Source organism: Empidonax traillii, unplaced genomic scaffold, assembly GCF_003031625.1.
Source record: "Empidonax traillii isolate 1590-97213 ecotype Southwest subspecies unplaced genomic scaffold, ASM303162v1 scaffold1012:size296937, whole genome shotgun sequence".
NCBI classification, from domain to species: Eukaryota; Metazoa; Chordata; class Aves; order Passeriformes; family Tyrannidae; genus Empidonax; species Empidonax traillii.
The window spans coordinates 216074-232678 of record NW_020956205.1 but is presented as its reverse complement, the minus strand read 5'-3'; the positions used below and the strand labels follow the sequence as shown (position 1 = coordinate 232678).

The window sequence follows — 16605 nt, the reverse complement described above, 5'->3', positions numbered from 1 at the left end:
CCTCTGTAGCAGTCACACAGCTTGAGTCCTGCGCCCAGCCCGGCTCCCGCTCCCCTGGACCCACGTACCGCGAAAAACCTGTTCCGAACTGTAACCCATAACATTTCTCTCCCGTTCCTGGCTGCGGTGAAACAACACTTCCTCTGAAAAAAATCCTTCCCTTTCCCAAACTCTCTCCTCCCTCATGCGCAGTAAGCCCCCCCATCTCCCAGTTTCACTCTCTACTTCTATAAGAACTGTTTGCCCACCAGGGTTTCGGGGGGGAAGGGATGTCTGGGGTTTATTCCCAAGGCTGAACTTGCCTTCCTTTGTGTAGTAAGACGTTCATGACCTGAGTCCATGCAGTCAGGTTTCTAAAGGCCTCCATATCTCCGAGCACTGCTGCATGTCTCATTGTCCTTCCAATATTCCGCCAAGCAGTCACGTTTAATGCTCCGGCCAATGAAGTTCCTGATAATGCAACTTCCATTCATTTTAGTAAGTTCACTAAGTTCACTAGTTTTTCTTCCTTAATTTCCCTTGAATGTCTCTTTAATATTGACCTTAAAGCTTCTGCATTTTCCTGTAATTCACGTGAATTAGAAGTTCCCATTTTTCAGCCTCTCACCTGGGACACCGACGCAACTTTTTCTTCTTACTTCTAGAGAGCTTCTCTCTTTAAACGTAGGACTTCTTCCTACCATCCCAGGCTATTTGTGTGCACTTTTTCTCTGAACTCATTCATGGTTCTTCCCACCAACGCCTATCAGAGGGTTTTTTTTCTCTGGTACCTGGTATTTTTTTACTTTTCTCCGACGAGAGTCCGTCAGTGCTAATTTAGGCTGGTTCCTGATGCTTTCCGTATTTTTCCCTGTTTCAGGGCCCCATATGTTGTAATAATATTAACATAATAAATAAATGGTCCAGTGGACTGGAGAGACACCAATGTGGTGTGTAGCAAAAGGTCCTTTATTGAGAGAGCCAAAAGCTTAAATAGTGGTTTCAAATTGTAACACATCATAACATGGGACCTTCTTGACCAGTCCTAATCAAGCACTCCACTGCACATGTGTAATAGAGTACTTTATGGACTACAACTCCCAGAATGCCTTTCTGACACCCTTCCTGTAACCCGAAACGCCATTCCACCCAACCAGGATGAAGAGGCAGATGAAATATTTTATAAGCATCTGGGTGATGTTTCATGATCACTAGCCCTTGTTCTTGTGGGAGACTTTAACCTGTTGGATGTCTGCTGGAAACTCAACACAGCAGAGAGGAGGCAGTCTGGGGGGTTCCTGGAGTGTGTGGAAGAGAACTTCCTGACACAACTGGTAAGTGAGCAAACCAGGGGTGGTGCCCCACTAGACCTGCTGTTTACAAACAGAGAAGGGCTGGTGGGAGATGTGGTGGTTGGAGACCATCTTGGGCACAAAGACCACAAAATGATAAAGTTTTCATTTCTCAGTGAAGTAAGGATTCAACACAGAATCATAGAATATTCTGAGTTGGAAGGGACCCACAAGGATCATTGAGTCCACCACTTAGCCTTGCATAGGACCATCCCCAAGAGTCACACCATGTGCCTGAGAGTATCATCCAAATGCTTCTTGAACTCTGTCAGGCTTGGCACTGTAATCACTGCCCTGGGGAGCCTGTTCCAGTGCCCAATCACCCTCTAGGTGAAGAACCTTTTCCTAATATCTAACCTAAACCTCCCCTGACACAACTTCAGGACATTCCCTTGGGTCCTATCACTCTTCACCACAGAGAAGAGATCAGTGTCTGCCCCTCCTCTCCCCCTCATGAGGAAGTTGTAGACTGTGATGACGTCTCTCCTCAGTCTCCTCTAGGCTGAAAAGACCAAGTGATCTCAGCTGCTCCACATACAGCTTCCCCTCAAGGCCCTTCAACATCTTTGTTGCCCTCCTTTGGACACTCTCTAATAGCTTAATATCTTTCTTATATTGTGGTGACCAAAACTGCACACAATATTCAAGGTGAGGCCACACCAGTGCAGAGTAGAGCAGGACAATCACCTCCCTCAACCGACTGGTGATGTTTTTCCTGATGCACCCCAGGACACAGTTGTCCCTCCTGACTGTCAGGGCACACTGATGACTCATATTCAACTTGCCATCGACCAGGACTCCCAGGTCCCTTTCCATGGCACTGCTTTCCAGCATCTCATTCTGCATTCTGTATGTACATCTGGGGCACCATCCCAGGTGCAGAATCTGGCACTTTATCTTGTTTAACTTCATATAGTTGGTGATTGCCCAGTCCTCTAGTTTGTTGGGGTCTCTCTACAGGGCCTCTCTGCCTAGACTTCCGGAAGGTGGAGTTTGGCCTTTTCAAGACACTGTTTCAGAGAGTCCCTTGGGAAACAGTCCTTAATAACAAAGGTGTCCAAGAAGGCTGGACATACTTTAGGAAGGAAATCCTAAAGGCACAGAAGCAGACCAACCCTATGTGCCAAAAGATGAACCAGTGGGGAAGAAGAATGGCCTGGCTGACTAGGAAGCTTTTACTGGAACTCAGGGGAAAATGAGGGTTTATGACTTTTGCAAGAAGGGGCAGGCAACTCAGGAAGAGTACAAGGATGTCCTTAGGTCATGTAGAGACAAAATGAGAAAGGCTAAACTTCAGCTAGAACTTAATCTGGACACTGCTGTGAGAGATAATAAAAAGTGTTTTTATAAATACATCAACAACAACAGGAGGGCCAAGGAAAATCTTCATACTTTATTGAATGCGGGGGGAACACTGTCACCAAGGAAGAGGAAAAGGCTGAGGGACTTAATGCCTTCTTTGCCTCAGTTATCTTCAGGGCAACTGGATCCCTGAGCTGGTATACAGGGGCAGGGAGCTGAATAAGCCCCCTATAATCAAGGAGAAGGTAGTTAGTGACCTGCCAAGCCATTTAGACACTCACAAGTCTATGGGTCCAGATAGAATTCACCCAAGGGTACTGAAGGAGTTGACAGAAGAGCTTACCAAGCTGCCCTCCATCATTTGCCATCAATCTTGGTTAACTGAGGAGGTCCCAGAGGACTGGCAGTTGGCAAATGTGATGCCCATCTACAAGAATGGTTAGAAGGAGGATCCAGGGAACTACAGGCCTTGAAGGCCTGACCTCGGTGCCCGGACAGGTTATGGAATGGATCATCTTGAGTGCAATCAGGTGGCATCTACAGGATTGCCAGAGGATCAGACCCAGCCAGCATGGACTTTGGAGGGGCAGGTCCTGCCTGACCAACTTAATCTTTTATGACCAGGTGCCCCTCCTGGTGGATGAAGGAAAGGCTGTGGATGTTGTCTACCTGGACTTCAGCAAGGCCTTTGACACTGTCTCCCATATCATACTTCTGGAAAAACTGGCAGCCCATGGCTTAGACAGAGGCACTCTTCACTGGGTTGAGAGTTGACTGACTGGCCTGGCCCAGAAAGTGGTGGGGAATGGTGTTGCATCCAGTTGTTGTCCAGTCACTAGTAGTGTTCCCCAGGAATCAGTGTTGGGCTAGGTCCTGTTTAATATCTTTATTGATGATCTGGATGAGAAGTCTACCATTAGCAAATTTTCAGATGACACTACGTTGGGGGGGGAGTGTCAATCTACTGGAGGGTAGGAAGGCTCTGCAGAGGGACCTGGACAGGCTGGATAGATAGGCTGAATCCAACAGCATGAGGTTCAAGAATACCAAGTTCTGGGTCCTGCACTTTGGCCACAACAACCCCATGGAGCACTACAGGTTGGGGACAGAGTGACTGGAGAGTAGCCAGGCAGAAAGGGACATGGGGATGCTGATTGACAGGAGGCTGAACATGAGGCAGCAATGAGCCCAGGTGACCAAGAAGGCCAATGGCATCCTGGTCTGTATCAGGAATAGTGTGGCCAACAGGATCAGGGAAGTGATTCTTCCCCCTTTACTCAGCACTGTTGAGGCGGCATCTCAAGTACTGTGTCCAGTTCTGGGGGTCTCAATTAAGAAAGGATGTTGAGGTGCTAGAGCATGTTTGAAAAGGGCAACAAGGCTGGTCAAGGGTCTGGAGCACAAGTCCTATGAGGATTGGCTAAGGGAGCTGGGGTTGTTTAACCTGGAGAAAGGGAGGCTCAGTGGAGACCTCATCACTCTCTACAACTACCTGAAAGGAGGTTTTAGCCAGGTGGGCATCAGTCTCTTCTCCCAGGTAACCAGTAGTACAAGAGGGCACAGTCTTAAGCTGCGCCAGGAGAGGCTTAGCTTAGACATTTGGAAGAAGTTCTTTACAGAAAGAGTGATTTGGCATTGGAATGGGCTGCCCAGGGAGGTGGTGGAGTCACCATCCTTGGAGGTGTTTAAGAAAAGACTGGAATGGCACTTAGTGCCATGGTCTAGTTGACAAGGTAGTGGTAAATCATAGGTTGGACTCGATGATCTCAGAGGTATTTTCCAACCTAGGTGATTCTGTGAAATCTATGGGACCTGATGGGATTCATCCCAGAATCCTCAAAGAACTAGCTGATGTAATCAGAAAACCTCTCTTGATGATTTTTAGTGGTCTTGGGAATTTGTAAAGGTCCCAGATGAATGGAAGCTGGCAAACGTTGTTCCAGTTTTCAAGAAGGGCAAGAAGGAGGATGCCGGAAACTGTCAGTCTCGCTTTAGTGCCTGGTAAAGTTATGTAGAAGATTATTCTGGGAGTTATTGAAAAACATCTGAAAGACAACACAGTCATTGGTCACAGCCAGCACGGCTTCATGAGAGGAAAGTCCTGCTTGTCAAACCTCATTTCCTTTTATGACAAGGTAACCTACCTAGTTGATCAAGGAAAGCCAGTTGATGTAATCTTTTTGGATTTCAGTAAAGCTTTTGATACTGCGTCACACAGTCTCCTTCTGGACAAAATGTCCAGCATACAGCTGGATAAACACATCATGTGGTGGGTGAGTGTCATCATCATCGTGGCTAGGCTACGCAAATGAAGATTTGAGAAGGGCTCTACTCACGCTTACTACAAGTGCATTGATGGCTAAAAAGGCCAATGCTAGATAGACAAGTTCAGTTGCAAAAGGCACAGCAGAAAGACTCCTTTGGTTGTATCGACAAGACACAATTTTTTCTGCGTTGCCTTATCTCCCCAAGAGTGATCCTGCATGTGTTCTCAAAAAAGAAGCAGCAGTGTTACAGATAGTGTGTCTCCAGGTCTCACGACTGGAGGCCAGGGTAGACCAAGGGTGATGATCAATATGGCCAAGGCTAAGAGATTGTTTCAGGCAGACCTTGTATCCCCTCTCCGGACCTCCTCTCTTGTGGCAGCCAGTGACAAGTTCCCCATAGAGCACAATCTTAGGGAGGCAGTAGTCCTGCGTCCTGGAGACGTGCCCTGCCCAACGCAACTGTGTTCTCAGCAGCATGGCCTCAATGCTTGTGACTGCTGCCTGTTCAAGGACAGACATGTTGGTCACATAATTCGTCCAGTGGATGTTTAGGATTGTATGGAGGCAGCGCTGATGGAAACGTTCTAAGAGATGCAAGGAGTGGCGGTAAATGACCCATGATTCATACCCATATAAAAGAGTAGACAGTACTATTGCTCTGTAAACACTGATCTTTGTACTTTTCTTCAGGTGTTTGTTTTGCCAAACTCTTTTATGGAGTTTACCGAAAGCTCTGTATGCCTTTGCTAACCTGTTGTCTACATCTTTGTCAATCTTACTGTCCAAGGAGATGATGCTTCCCAGGTAATTAAACTGCTGGACTGATTTGAGCTCTGTTTCACCAATGGTGATATGGGGATGATGGGAGACTTCCTGAGGTGCAGGCTGATAGAAAACTTTTGTCTTCTTCATGCTGACTTCCAACCCAAAAAGCTCAGCAGCCTCTGCAAAGCAGGATGTTAAACACTGCAGAACTACTTCTGTGTGGGCGATGAGGGCGGCATCATCAGCGTAAAGCAGCTCACGGACAAGATGATTTAAGGTCTTAGTGTGGACCTTCAGTCGCCTTAGGTTGAAAAGGCTTCCATGGCTATGATATTGGATGTAGATACCATTTTCTTCATCGATGTCTGCTGTGGCCCTTTCGATCATCATGCTGAAAAAGACTGTGAATAAAGTTGGTGCAAGAACACAGCCTTGCTTGACACCATTGGTTATTGGAAAGGGCTCAGAAAGTGCATCTTCATATATGACTTGGGCACACTGGTCCTCATGAAGCGAGATGATCATTTTAAGGAACTTGGGGGGACATCCTAAATGTTCCAAAATCTGCCACAGACCTTTCCTGCTCACAGTATGAAAAGCCTTGGTGAGATCAACAAAGGTTACATAGAGTCCTTTGTTCTGTTCCCGACACTTTTCTTCCAATTGTCTGAGAACAAATACCATGTCTGTGGTACCCCTATTGGTTCTGAAACTACACTGGCTTTCAGGTAGAAGTTCTTCTGCTATAGTGGGCATTAATCTGTTCAAAAGAATTCTTGCAAGGATTTTACCAGCAATGGAGAGCAGAGTAATACCTCGGTAATTTGAACAATCTGATTTATCTCCTTTCTTCTTGTACAAGGTGACGATGACTGCGTCACGAAGGTCTGAGGGTAGTTCGCCTCGTTCCCAACAGCGCACCACAAATTCGTGAAACTTCCAGACTTCAGGGGGGATTCCGTCCACCCCAACTGCCTTGCCAATTTTCACCTGCTGTATGGCTTTAAGAGTTTCTCCCATAGTGGGGGCAATATCCAGTTCATTTTTCACTGGTTGTTGTGAAATGTACTGCATTGCTGAGCCTTGAACTACATGGCTGGTACTGAAGAGAGACTGAAAATGTTCAGACCATAGATTCAAAATGGAAACTTTATCTGTGAGAAGCATTTGACCATCTGCACTGAGTAAAGGGCTTTGAACCTGGTGTGTAGGGCCGTAAGCTGTTTTCAGAGCCTCATAGAATCCCCTTTAGGCACTCATATCTGCGCATAATTGAATTTTCTCTGCTAGATTGATCCACCACTTGTTCTGGATGTCACGAAGTTTCTGTTGGAGCTTGCTAAAGGCAAGTTGAAAAGCTGCCTTTCTTACATGACAAGATGGCTGAGCAAGGTGTGCTTGGTGAGCAGTTCTCTTCTTTATCAACAATTCCTGGATCTCTTGATTGTTTTCATCAAACCAGTCCTTGTTTTCCTTGAAGAAGAACCCTAAGGATTCTTCAGAGGACTGCAGGATGCTATTTTTAATAAGTTGCCAAAGCACTTCTGGAGAGGGATCTGTGGAATGAACTTTGAGCCTGGATTGAAGATTTGCCTGGAAAACTGTCTCTTCCTGTAGCTGTTTGAAGATTATTAACTTGAAATCTCCTTCTTGGAATGCCACCCCTTTTAGGTTTAAACTTAGGTGGAAGTTAAGTTCACAGCACACAAGGTGATGATCTGTTTGGCATTCTGCAATAGACATCACTCGGGTATGACGAACATCGCGAATATCTCTCTGTCGGACCAAGATATAATCAATGAGGTGCCAGTGCTTGAATCTAGGATGCATCCAGGTTGTCTTCAAACTATCTTTCTCCTGAAAGATAGTGTTGGTGATGGTGAGCTGCTGCTCTGCACAAAACTCTAGCAGAAGGCGACCATTATCATTGCAGTTCCCAACACCTAGTACTCCTTTCCAGGTCTCGGAGTTCTTTCCTACTCTGGTGTTAAAATCACCAAGGATAATGATCTTATCATCTGCAGGAACCTTTTGGATAAGGCGGTGTAGGTCGGTGTAAAATTTATCTTTTTCAGCAGGGTCAGCTTGGAGAGTTGGGGCATATATACTAAAGAGAACAGCATGTTGCTTGTTGTGTAGTGGGAGACGCAGGGAGATAATGAGATCAGAATGACCAGTAGTCAAATTTTCAAGTTTAGAGACAATAGAGGTCTTGATCATGAAACCAACTCCAGAAAGATGACTTTCAGTTCTGGGTTTACCTGACCAGTAGAGTGTATAACTGGCACCATGTTCTCTAAGGCTGCCTTCCTCATGGAGACAAACTTCACTGAGAGTAGCAATGTCGATGCTGAGTCGTGACAGTTCATGGGCAATTAGAGCGGAGCAACGCTTAGGACGTCCACTATCCACAGTATCAAGCATGATTCTGATGTTCCAGCATGCAAGTGTCAATTTGGACACACCTTTGAAGGCAGGTGTATGCCTTTGACTCTTAATCTTTATTTGACCGCATCAGAAGATGCCCGTTGGCCACGGTTAAACAACCAGGTGAAGGGTGGAGATGAGCTTTGGTTAGGTCACCTTTTCTAGGCCCCTCTCCATGTGGAGCAAGCAGTGCTCTCCTTGAAAAAGGCTGCTTGATCATTCAGGATGCTGTTGAATGAGGCTGTCGTCTCCGGGGTCCGACTCAGGTAACCAAAGTCCTGAACTGCCTGCATGCAGGGTTAGGACTGCGGCTTCCAGTGCACCTTATCACCTGCCGTTTCATCCCTCGCCTGTTGCTGCACGGCTTTACAAGTGTGAGTATAACTTTCAAGCCTGCGCAGTGGATTTTTTAGGTGAGGCTCAGCTTGTGCAGAACTGGTCCCACCCTTTACTCTCAAGGTTCATCTGCCAGGGCCTAGCAAGCTTGGATGGTGACAATGAGGTCCTCAGGATGTAGGTTTAATTAGATATCCTTCTCTTGGATGGATGACCTTACAGGGCTAAGTGAGCTCCATCTACCCGGGTTTCAAATCAGAGTTGTCCTTCTCCTGGGATGACTGCTGTAAGGCTAGTGAGCCCATCCTGCCCATGGACGCATTTTATCTGACCCTTCAGTTTTGACCTGTCTGGCATGGGAGACCCTACCGGAGGCATATACCACCGCTAGCACAGCTCACAACCTCATAAGGACATACAGACCTCTCCCCTCTGAAATAGTTTGGACAAGCCCTTCATTCCCTACTTTTCCCTCACAGCTTCCTACACTCTAACCCAGGGATGTTTCCTTGCCCTCAACACCCCTCCAAGATACTATAATTCCAAAACAAACCATTCCTGGGCAGAAGCGGCAGGCAAGCCAAGCCCATCACATCCCACCCTCACTTCAACAATGCTGGAACAGGAGCAATCCCGGCATACCCCTGGGCAGGGTGGGCACACGTGTAAGGGGTCCCCACATCCACCCAGGGCTTGGGCACCCTCCACAGCCCCTACTCAGCCCAAACCCCCTCAACCCCCAGAGAAACTCACTACCCACCCCAACCTCACCCCTCCTCCCCACGGTGGTACCACAAGTCCCCCCTCGCACTGCCCACCCTTGGCCCCCCAAATGGGACCACCCCGCCTGCCCTCTTGCCGGCCTGGGGATTCCCCCCCCTGTAAATGCGACCACCCCACCCGCCCTCCCGTCGACCTTGGGATCCCCCAGGTCCGTCTGGCCCCCCTGCTGCTCCCTCCCAGCCTGACCCGACCTGTCCCGGGGTTCGCCCCCCTCTAAACGGGACCATCCCACCCTCCACCCTGTCAGTCTGGGGATCCCCCAGGTCTGTCCTGCCCCCTCCTGGCTCCTGCCCGGCTTGACCTGGCCTGGCCCGGCCCCACGGTCTGGTGACTGCTCTACACGGCAAGCAGCCATCCGCCAACAGCTCTGCCGCTCCACCGTCAAAACAAAGCTCCCAACAGCTCCTCCACAACGTCGACTGCAGAGATCGGTGTGCAAGCAAGGCAACAGGCCGCGGGAGCAGGAACGTGTCCCTCACCACCCACCACCCAGCTGCAGGAGCACGCCTAGTAGGTGGCCATCCGCCCGCCCGCCCGCCCGCCCGCCCACCATCTTGGATCCCCCGGGTGAGTGTAAGAATTTATTATACGCAGGTAGCACCAAGACTGTCATGAACCACAGCTGCAGTGTGAAGAATAGATTTATTCCATAGTCCATAGACATCCATACACTGCTAAGTTAGTGCAAACTTATCAGGGGAAAAAAATGCAGTGCGGGCCTGTGCCCTGCCTTACATATCAACTGACTGACACATGCACAAGTGGCTCAAGAGGATGTTTTTACAGTTCTAAACTTTCTCTCTTATCTTCCTTCCCCCCAAGCCTGTGGGAAAGAATGCTTTTAAGTTTTTAACAACAATCTCTTATCTTCCTTGAGAGAATTAAATTTTTTTTCAACAGAAAGCAATCCAAAGGGAATACAGGGTGTGCAGATTCCCACACTGATCTTTTTCTGGCCTAACCTTCCCAGCTGCAAAAATCTCTTGAGCAAAAAGAATTCTAAAAACATCTTATTCTCTTTTTTTCACACCAATCCTCTGTTTTCAGCCCCTTCCTCCACCCAGATGGATAAGTAATTGGTTGGATGGTCACATTCAGAGGGTAGTGGTCAACTGCTCAGAGGTCTGATGATCATCAGTGATGAGTGGTGACCTTCAGGGGTCCATATTTGGGCCAGTGTTATTCATTGTCTTCATCAGTAACAGACAAAGGGATCACGTGCACCCTCAGCAAGTTTGCAGATGACACCAAGCTGAGTGGTGCAGTTGACACCCCTAAAGGATGGGATGCCATCCAGAGGGACCTGGACAAGCTCAAGAAGTGGGCCTATGGGAATGTCATGAGGTTTAATAAGACCAAGTGCAAGGGGCTGCACCTGGGTTAGGGCAATTCCTGGAATCAGAACAGGCTGTGGGATGAACAGATCAAGAGCAGCCCTGCCGAGATGGAATAGGGGGTTCTGGTGGATGAGAGGCAGGACATGAGCTGGCAATGTGTGCTTGCCGCCCAGAATCCTATCCTGGGCTGCATCAAAAGAAGCATGACCAGCAGGTTGAGGGAGATGAATCTGCCTTTCTACTCTGCCTTCGTGAGACCTCACTTAGAGTATTGCATTCAGCTCTTGGGTCCTCAGCACAGGAGGACACTGAGACATGTTGGAGCGAGTCCAGAGGAAGACCATGAAGATGATTAGAGGGATAGAACACGTCTCCTATGAGGAAAGGCTGAGAGATTGGGGATTGTTCAGCCTGGAGAAGGCTTCGGGGGACCTAATTGCGGCCTTCTACTACCTGAAGTGTGGAAGGAACATGATGGATACATGAGCAATTTATATTGTGTTCTGTAGTTTTATAAGCTTTGCTTTAATATAGCTTTATAGATATTATAAGTTGTAAGTGCCAAGATGGCTGCAAGTCTCCTAGCTAGAAAAAAAGGAACTCTGTGCCAAGAAGAAGGTGGGGTTTGATAAAGTAAATAATTATCTTATTCTGAATAGATACCTGTTATAAACCAATTATAAATGTATTTGTAATGTATGTTTACATCTGGAGAGTAGCTTGTAACCAATTGTATGCATCTGGTCATGATACCTTGTATAGAGAAACTATAAAAGGTCAAAGCTCTTGTAATAAAGCGGACATATTGGAGATCTTATAGATCGAGTGCATATGTACCTGAGCCCTTCTGTCAACACTGAAGGGGGCCTACAGGAAAGCTGGAGAGAGACTTCTTACAAGAGCATGTAGTGACAGGACAAGGAGGAATGACTTCAAATTAAAAGAGGGTAAGTTTAGATAAGATATTGGGAAGAAATTTTTTTCTGTGAGGGTGGTGAGGCACTGAAACAGGTTGCCCAGAGAAGTTGTGGATACTCCCTCCCTGGAAGTGTTCAAGGTCAGGTTGGATGGGGCTCTGAACAACCTGGTCTAGGTGATCTTTAAGGTCCCTTCCAACCCAAGCCATTTCATGATTCTATGTTTCTATGAAACCCTAATGAAGCCAAAAAAATAGTTAAGTAGTCTGTGGGAATCAACTCTCATAACATCAGTCATCTGTCCAATTCCTTTGACAATGGAGACCTCAGCATGTGTTTCCCTGCAAGTGGTGCACTAAACACTCAGGGCAGTGTTGTTGAATTATTTGCTCTGATGTCACCTGTCATTAAATTATTGTTCCAATATGGGTTTTTAAGAGAACCAACATAGAAATGAAATTATTATTAACCATCAGTGAACTTACATTTTGTAGTACGACTGTGTCATATTACATACTATATAAGGCAGTAAAGTTCACTAGTGCTCATAACAAATTATTGCAAGTGAAAAGATTAACTCTTCTTTAAAAAAAAATCAACACAGCAGCTTAGCTTTTTCCAAAAAACCCAGTTCTTTCCTTAAAGACCTACTTAGAGGGACATCCACAAATTAAACATCAAGTTAAAAACATGTACGCCCATTCCTGCACATTGAAACAAAAGAATTAAACCCAACAACCATAAATCATTGGATCGGACATTTCTTTATTATGCCAGCTGGGGATTCATGGGGAAATTTTTCACCATACATGAATCAAAGAATCAGCACAAATTTTGGGATATAAATACAGTGATACCTGAAAGATCCCCCTCCCACCCAACCCCTGATTATGTCATGATTCAGGGGTCAAATATCATCCTGGAGTTCATTCGTGGAGCAAGACTGTCACGTAGCATCCGTTTCTTCTGGGATGGGGGGGCAGTCATCATCATAGAGTCTTCTTTCCACTTGGTAGTCTTCCTAATATCTATGATTGATCCAGCTGACCTATAACTCCTAAACTAATTGTTCTAGTACTTACCAAGACACGTATATTCATCATTGGTAAAAGATAACTGAAATTTCCCATTAATTCAAACAATCTTTAATTGAATATACTTCTTCTCAAAACAATCTCTTATTGATCATGTTTTTTGAAGTGTATAGGCTAATTTGTAGGTGGGCATACAGTACACTCTCTATTAGTTCCCATGATTCATCTACATTCTGCATCCTGAAACTAATTGTAGTCCTAAAAGAAACTACAACTACCATGCCAAGAAAGCAAACCTCTTAGTTGATTAGGATACAATTTTATCTAAGCTAAAACTTCTCATTTCCCAAGTCATTTAGAAAGGAGACTCCCTCTCATTTCAACAGTCAAGCAAACAAATCTGGGAAATGTGCTCAAAGTAATTTAAACTTTCAGTGGTCATTTGACTGAAATTGACAACTGATAAAATGCTCTACAAAATGGTAAAGAAACATCTTAATAGTGGTTCTTAGGTTAAAGAAGGTTGAGATGCACCAATCAGGAGACCCTGTTTATTTCAGTAAAAGTTGTATGTCATATCTCAAAAGCAAAGAAAAAGAAGCTTTTTCCAAAATGGTATGTCTTTCAGGATAACAAGTCCTGTTGACGTTTGGTGCAGTTTGTGCTTTTGCATTACTTGCATGCTTCAAAAATATTCCACCCTGGGCTAGAGTAATAATAAGGGAAGGGACAGACTTTCCACCTTGAAAGGCAGATCACATCTATGTGCATAGGGCTTGCTTTTGATTTGCTATAGTTATGCTCTGTTCCCCAAATCAATGTGCACTAAAACCAGAATTCTTCCAAATTTCCTTTATGCTTTGAACACAAGATAAAGGGAAATTTATTTGATAGCTCATCTGCTAGGTGCCATATTTGGAAAGAATAAAATATTCCATGTAGCATTGCTGTCTGCCCAGATGTCTGTGGGCTAGGAATGAAGTGCTAAGAGTATGCTACTGCAATAGTACTTCTTTATTGGATTGGTTTTGCCAACTGTCTCAGTTTAATGAGACTGAAGAGTTTTGCTAAGGAGGATGAGTTATGAGGAAGATCAAGCTCCCCCCTCAAAGCAATTGTAAATCTGAAATGAAGAGGGTCCAATTGAGGAAGTATGGAGAAAGGAAAAAAGAATAGCCCTTTATTAAAGGATATATATGTATTGGCAGAACAACAAAAGAACACAAAAACAACTAAACAATAATCTTGTACCCAAAAGTCCCCTTCAAAAAAGAAACAGTTCAGTACTTTCCGCCTTTTGGCGCAATTCTAACCACAATCATGAGGAGGGTGCTGTTGGATCTCTGGAGGAGCAGAGCCTGCAGTTGCTCTGTGGTGGCCGGCAGGGGATGCTGTTGGGCTCTGGCGGTTGCTGCATTGGGCCCCTGGTGCACAGGAGAAGCCGAAAATGGAGATCTCCCTCCCACCGAAAAGTGGAAGGGGAAAAAGGGGTTCTTTCTGCAAACTCATGTTTTTAGCGGCTGGCTCCGGCCCGGACTCCCTCAAGGGTTCCTTCGCAGAAGGGTCAATGAAATCTGAGCAAGTCTGGGCTGGGGGCAGAACAGGGCTCAGAAGAACAGAAGTGAACCAGGGCCAGAAGCAGCCAGATGACCCAGCCAAAAACAAAATGATCTCGGAGCCTTTCCACACACACCCTCCCTGAGTCAGGGCAAAAGTGAAGTGCCTGCCGTTTCCCAAGGAGAGGAAAAAAACCCCCATCACCTGCACCTCCCCCAGTCTTCTGAGGGCTATCATCCTGGAATGTGGATCTGCTAGCTAGTTCCTCTGAGTGTGTCAATCACCCTAGGCAAACACCCTCCCCCTCGCTCATTCAACATCTTTCTTTTACAGTGATGCAGGGGAAAGAAAAAACGAATTCCCCCTTGGTTTTTTTAGAACAAGTAAATCTATGACACCTACTTAAAGAGTCAAATCTATGACACCTACTTAAAGGGTCAAGTTAAAAGTAAATCACTGACTGAAGTTAATCTTGGGAAAGTTTAATGAACAAAGTAGAGTTCTTTTTTTTTAATACATCTGGAGCATTTGTCCACCTATAAGAAATAATTTTTAAATATTTTTATTAGTGGCAGAAATTTGTCAAAATAGAAAGTAGTGCCATGGTCTAGTAACCACAGTGGTGTTGGATCAAGGGTTGGACTTGATCTCAGAGGTCTTTTCCAATCCGGTTGATTCTATGATTCTATCCTAAATTAATCAGGTGTGTCACTGTTCAGTTTACTTTTTATAAAGGATGGTATGAAGAAATATTGTGGAGCTATCACACAAAGGAGAATTCAACTAGCCAGGCATAGCTGGACTACAAGAACTTGATTTTGAAAACTCTTTTTTTTTTAATGTATCCTTTGAAAAAGTGATTCTTTGCTAAGTGGTTGTGCTGGTTTAAAAGGAAACCAGCGGGAGAAATGAACTCAACTCTAGAGAAATTATAAATCAGAGTTACAATTTAATAAAAATAAATTACGATAGATGCAACGATACAGAGAAAAACTGGTTTTTACCCACAAAACCAGATGTATAACCCAGCCCCCTGGGACAAGAACAGAAGTGTATTTTGGCCCCTGTGCTTACTTTTCCCCTGGGGGAAAAGTAAAAGGAAAGGAAACCCTGTTGGTCCAGATGATGGTGGCATTTCTGTTCAGGTAATGATCACAGTCTTGTCAAGAGGGGCAGTGGCAGTCCTGTTGGAGTTCTGGTCCTCCTCTCAATCAGATGAGTGGTACCAGAAGTCTCAAAACCCACAGATTATATATGCTCAGGTTCAGGTGGGAATGTCCAGTACCTCCCCCAGGGCAGGGAGTTTCACAATGGGTGATTTTACTCTGTGAGTCATGGGATATTTTTGGAGTCTTTGATGGTCTGGGTGTTGCAGCTGCCTATTATGCCAGACCAGTATGGCCCATTAGCAGAGATGACTCCTCAGGATGAGTGTGAAGAGGCTATTTCCTCCCCTGAGGGGAGTTATCACAGCTGAATCATTAGGTGTGCCCTGGGCAGCTGCTGCAAATGATCCATTATTAACAGTCCATCAGAAATGACATAGAGGGTGTAGAATACACAGTTTTGATTATACCCACCCAGTAATAAACTGTTCCTGGCCCCTGTAACAAGGACAGTTGTCAAAGACTGTTCCATCATATCTGTTATGATATTGTACTGGGTCTAGCTGGGATAGAGCTAACCTTCATAGCAGCTGGTATGGTGCTCTGGTTTGCATTTGTAGCTAAAACAGTGTTGATAACACACTGATGTTTTGACTATTACTGAACAGTGCTTGCACAGCATTCAGGTCTTCTTTGTTTCTCATTCTTCCCCCCTAGTAGGTTAGGGGTAGGCAAAAGATTGGGAGGGGACACAGGAGAACTGAGACAGATTGACCAAAGGCATATTCCATGTCATATAATGTCATGCTCAGCAATAAAACCTGGGGGTTTGGCCTTTCCAAAGTAACCATTGCTCAAAGACCGGATAGGCATTGATCTGTTTGTGGGAAGGGGTTTTGCATAATTTTTTGGGTCTTTTTCCCCTCTTTCCATCACTTATTAAACTGTCTTGATCTCAAACCAAGAGTTTTCTTGCTTTTGCTCTTCCTATTCTCTCCCCTCTTGATCATATTGGAATGGGGATGAGTGAATGACTGTGTGGGTGCTTAGCTGCTGGCCAGGATCAACCCACCACAGTCCTTTTTGGCAGCCAATGTGAGGGTCATGGGGCCTGAGATGACATGTTTGATTGGAGTATGCTAGGCTGAATTTATAGCTGTTATACCTGTTTAGTTGTTACTTGCTGTTGTTGGTCCTGATTGTGAGAAATAAATGAAACGGTTTTATTACAAGCAGGGTTTCCATGATTGCCTCATGATGAGGAGTTTGTGATCAGGGGTGTTCTACAGTTGCCTATGGCTGCAGTTCTGTTGCAGCCATGACCTGTTAATAGTTGTGATCATGTTACTGTTGTTTGCTATTGCTGTGTGAAGGCGAACCGGGAAGCCTGTAAGGCAATGAGACCAGCCAGGGCTCATTGCCAAGGGACCATGCGGCCGGGAC

General features: G+C 45.6%; 1 long non-coding RNA gene across 1 annotated transcript in view; it reads left to right on the top strand.

Annotated features, from left to right (window-relative positions):
* Window positions 1–6367: 6367 nt before the first annotated feature.
* Window positions 6368–16605, top strand: part of LOC114068189 — a 23830-nt gene continuing 13592 nt past the window's right edge. The window contains exon 1 of the long non-coding RNA XR_003573525.1: window positions 6368–6595. This is a non-coding gene — a long non-coding RNA (uncharacterized LOC114068189). The remainder of the gene's footprint in view (window positions 6596–16605) is intronic.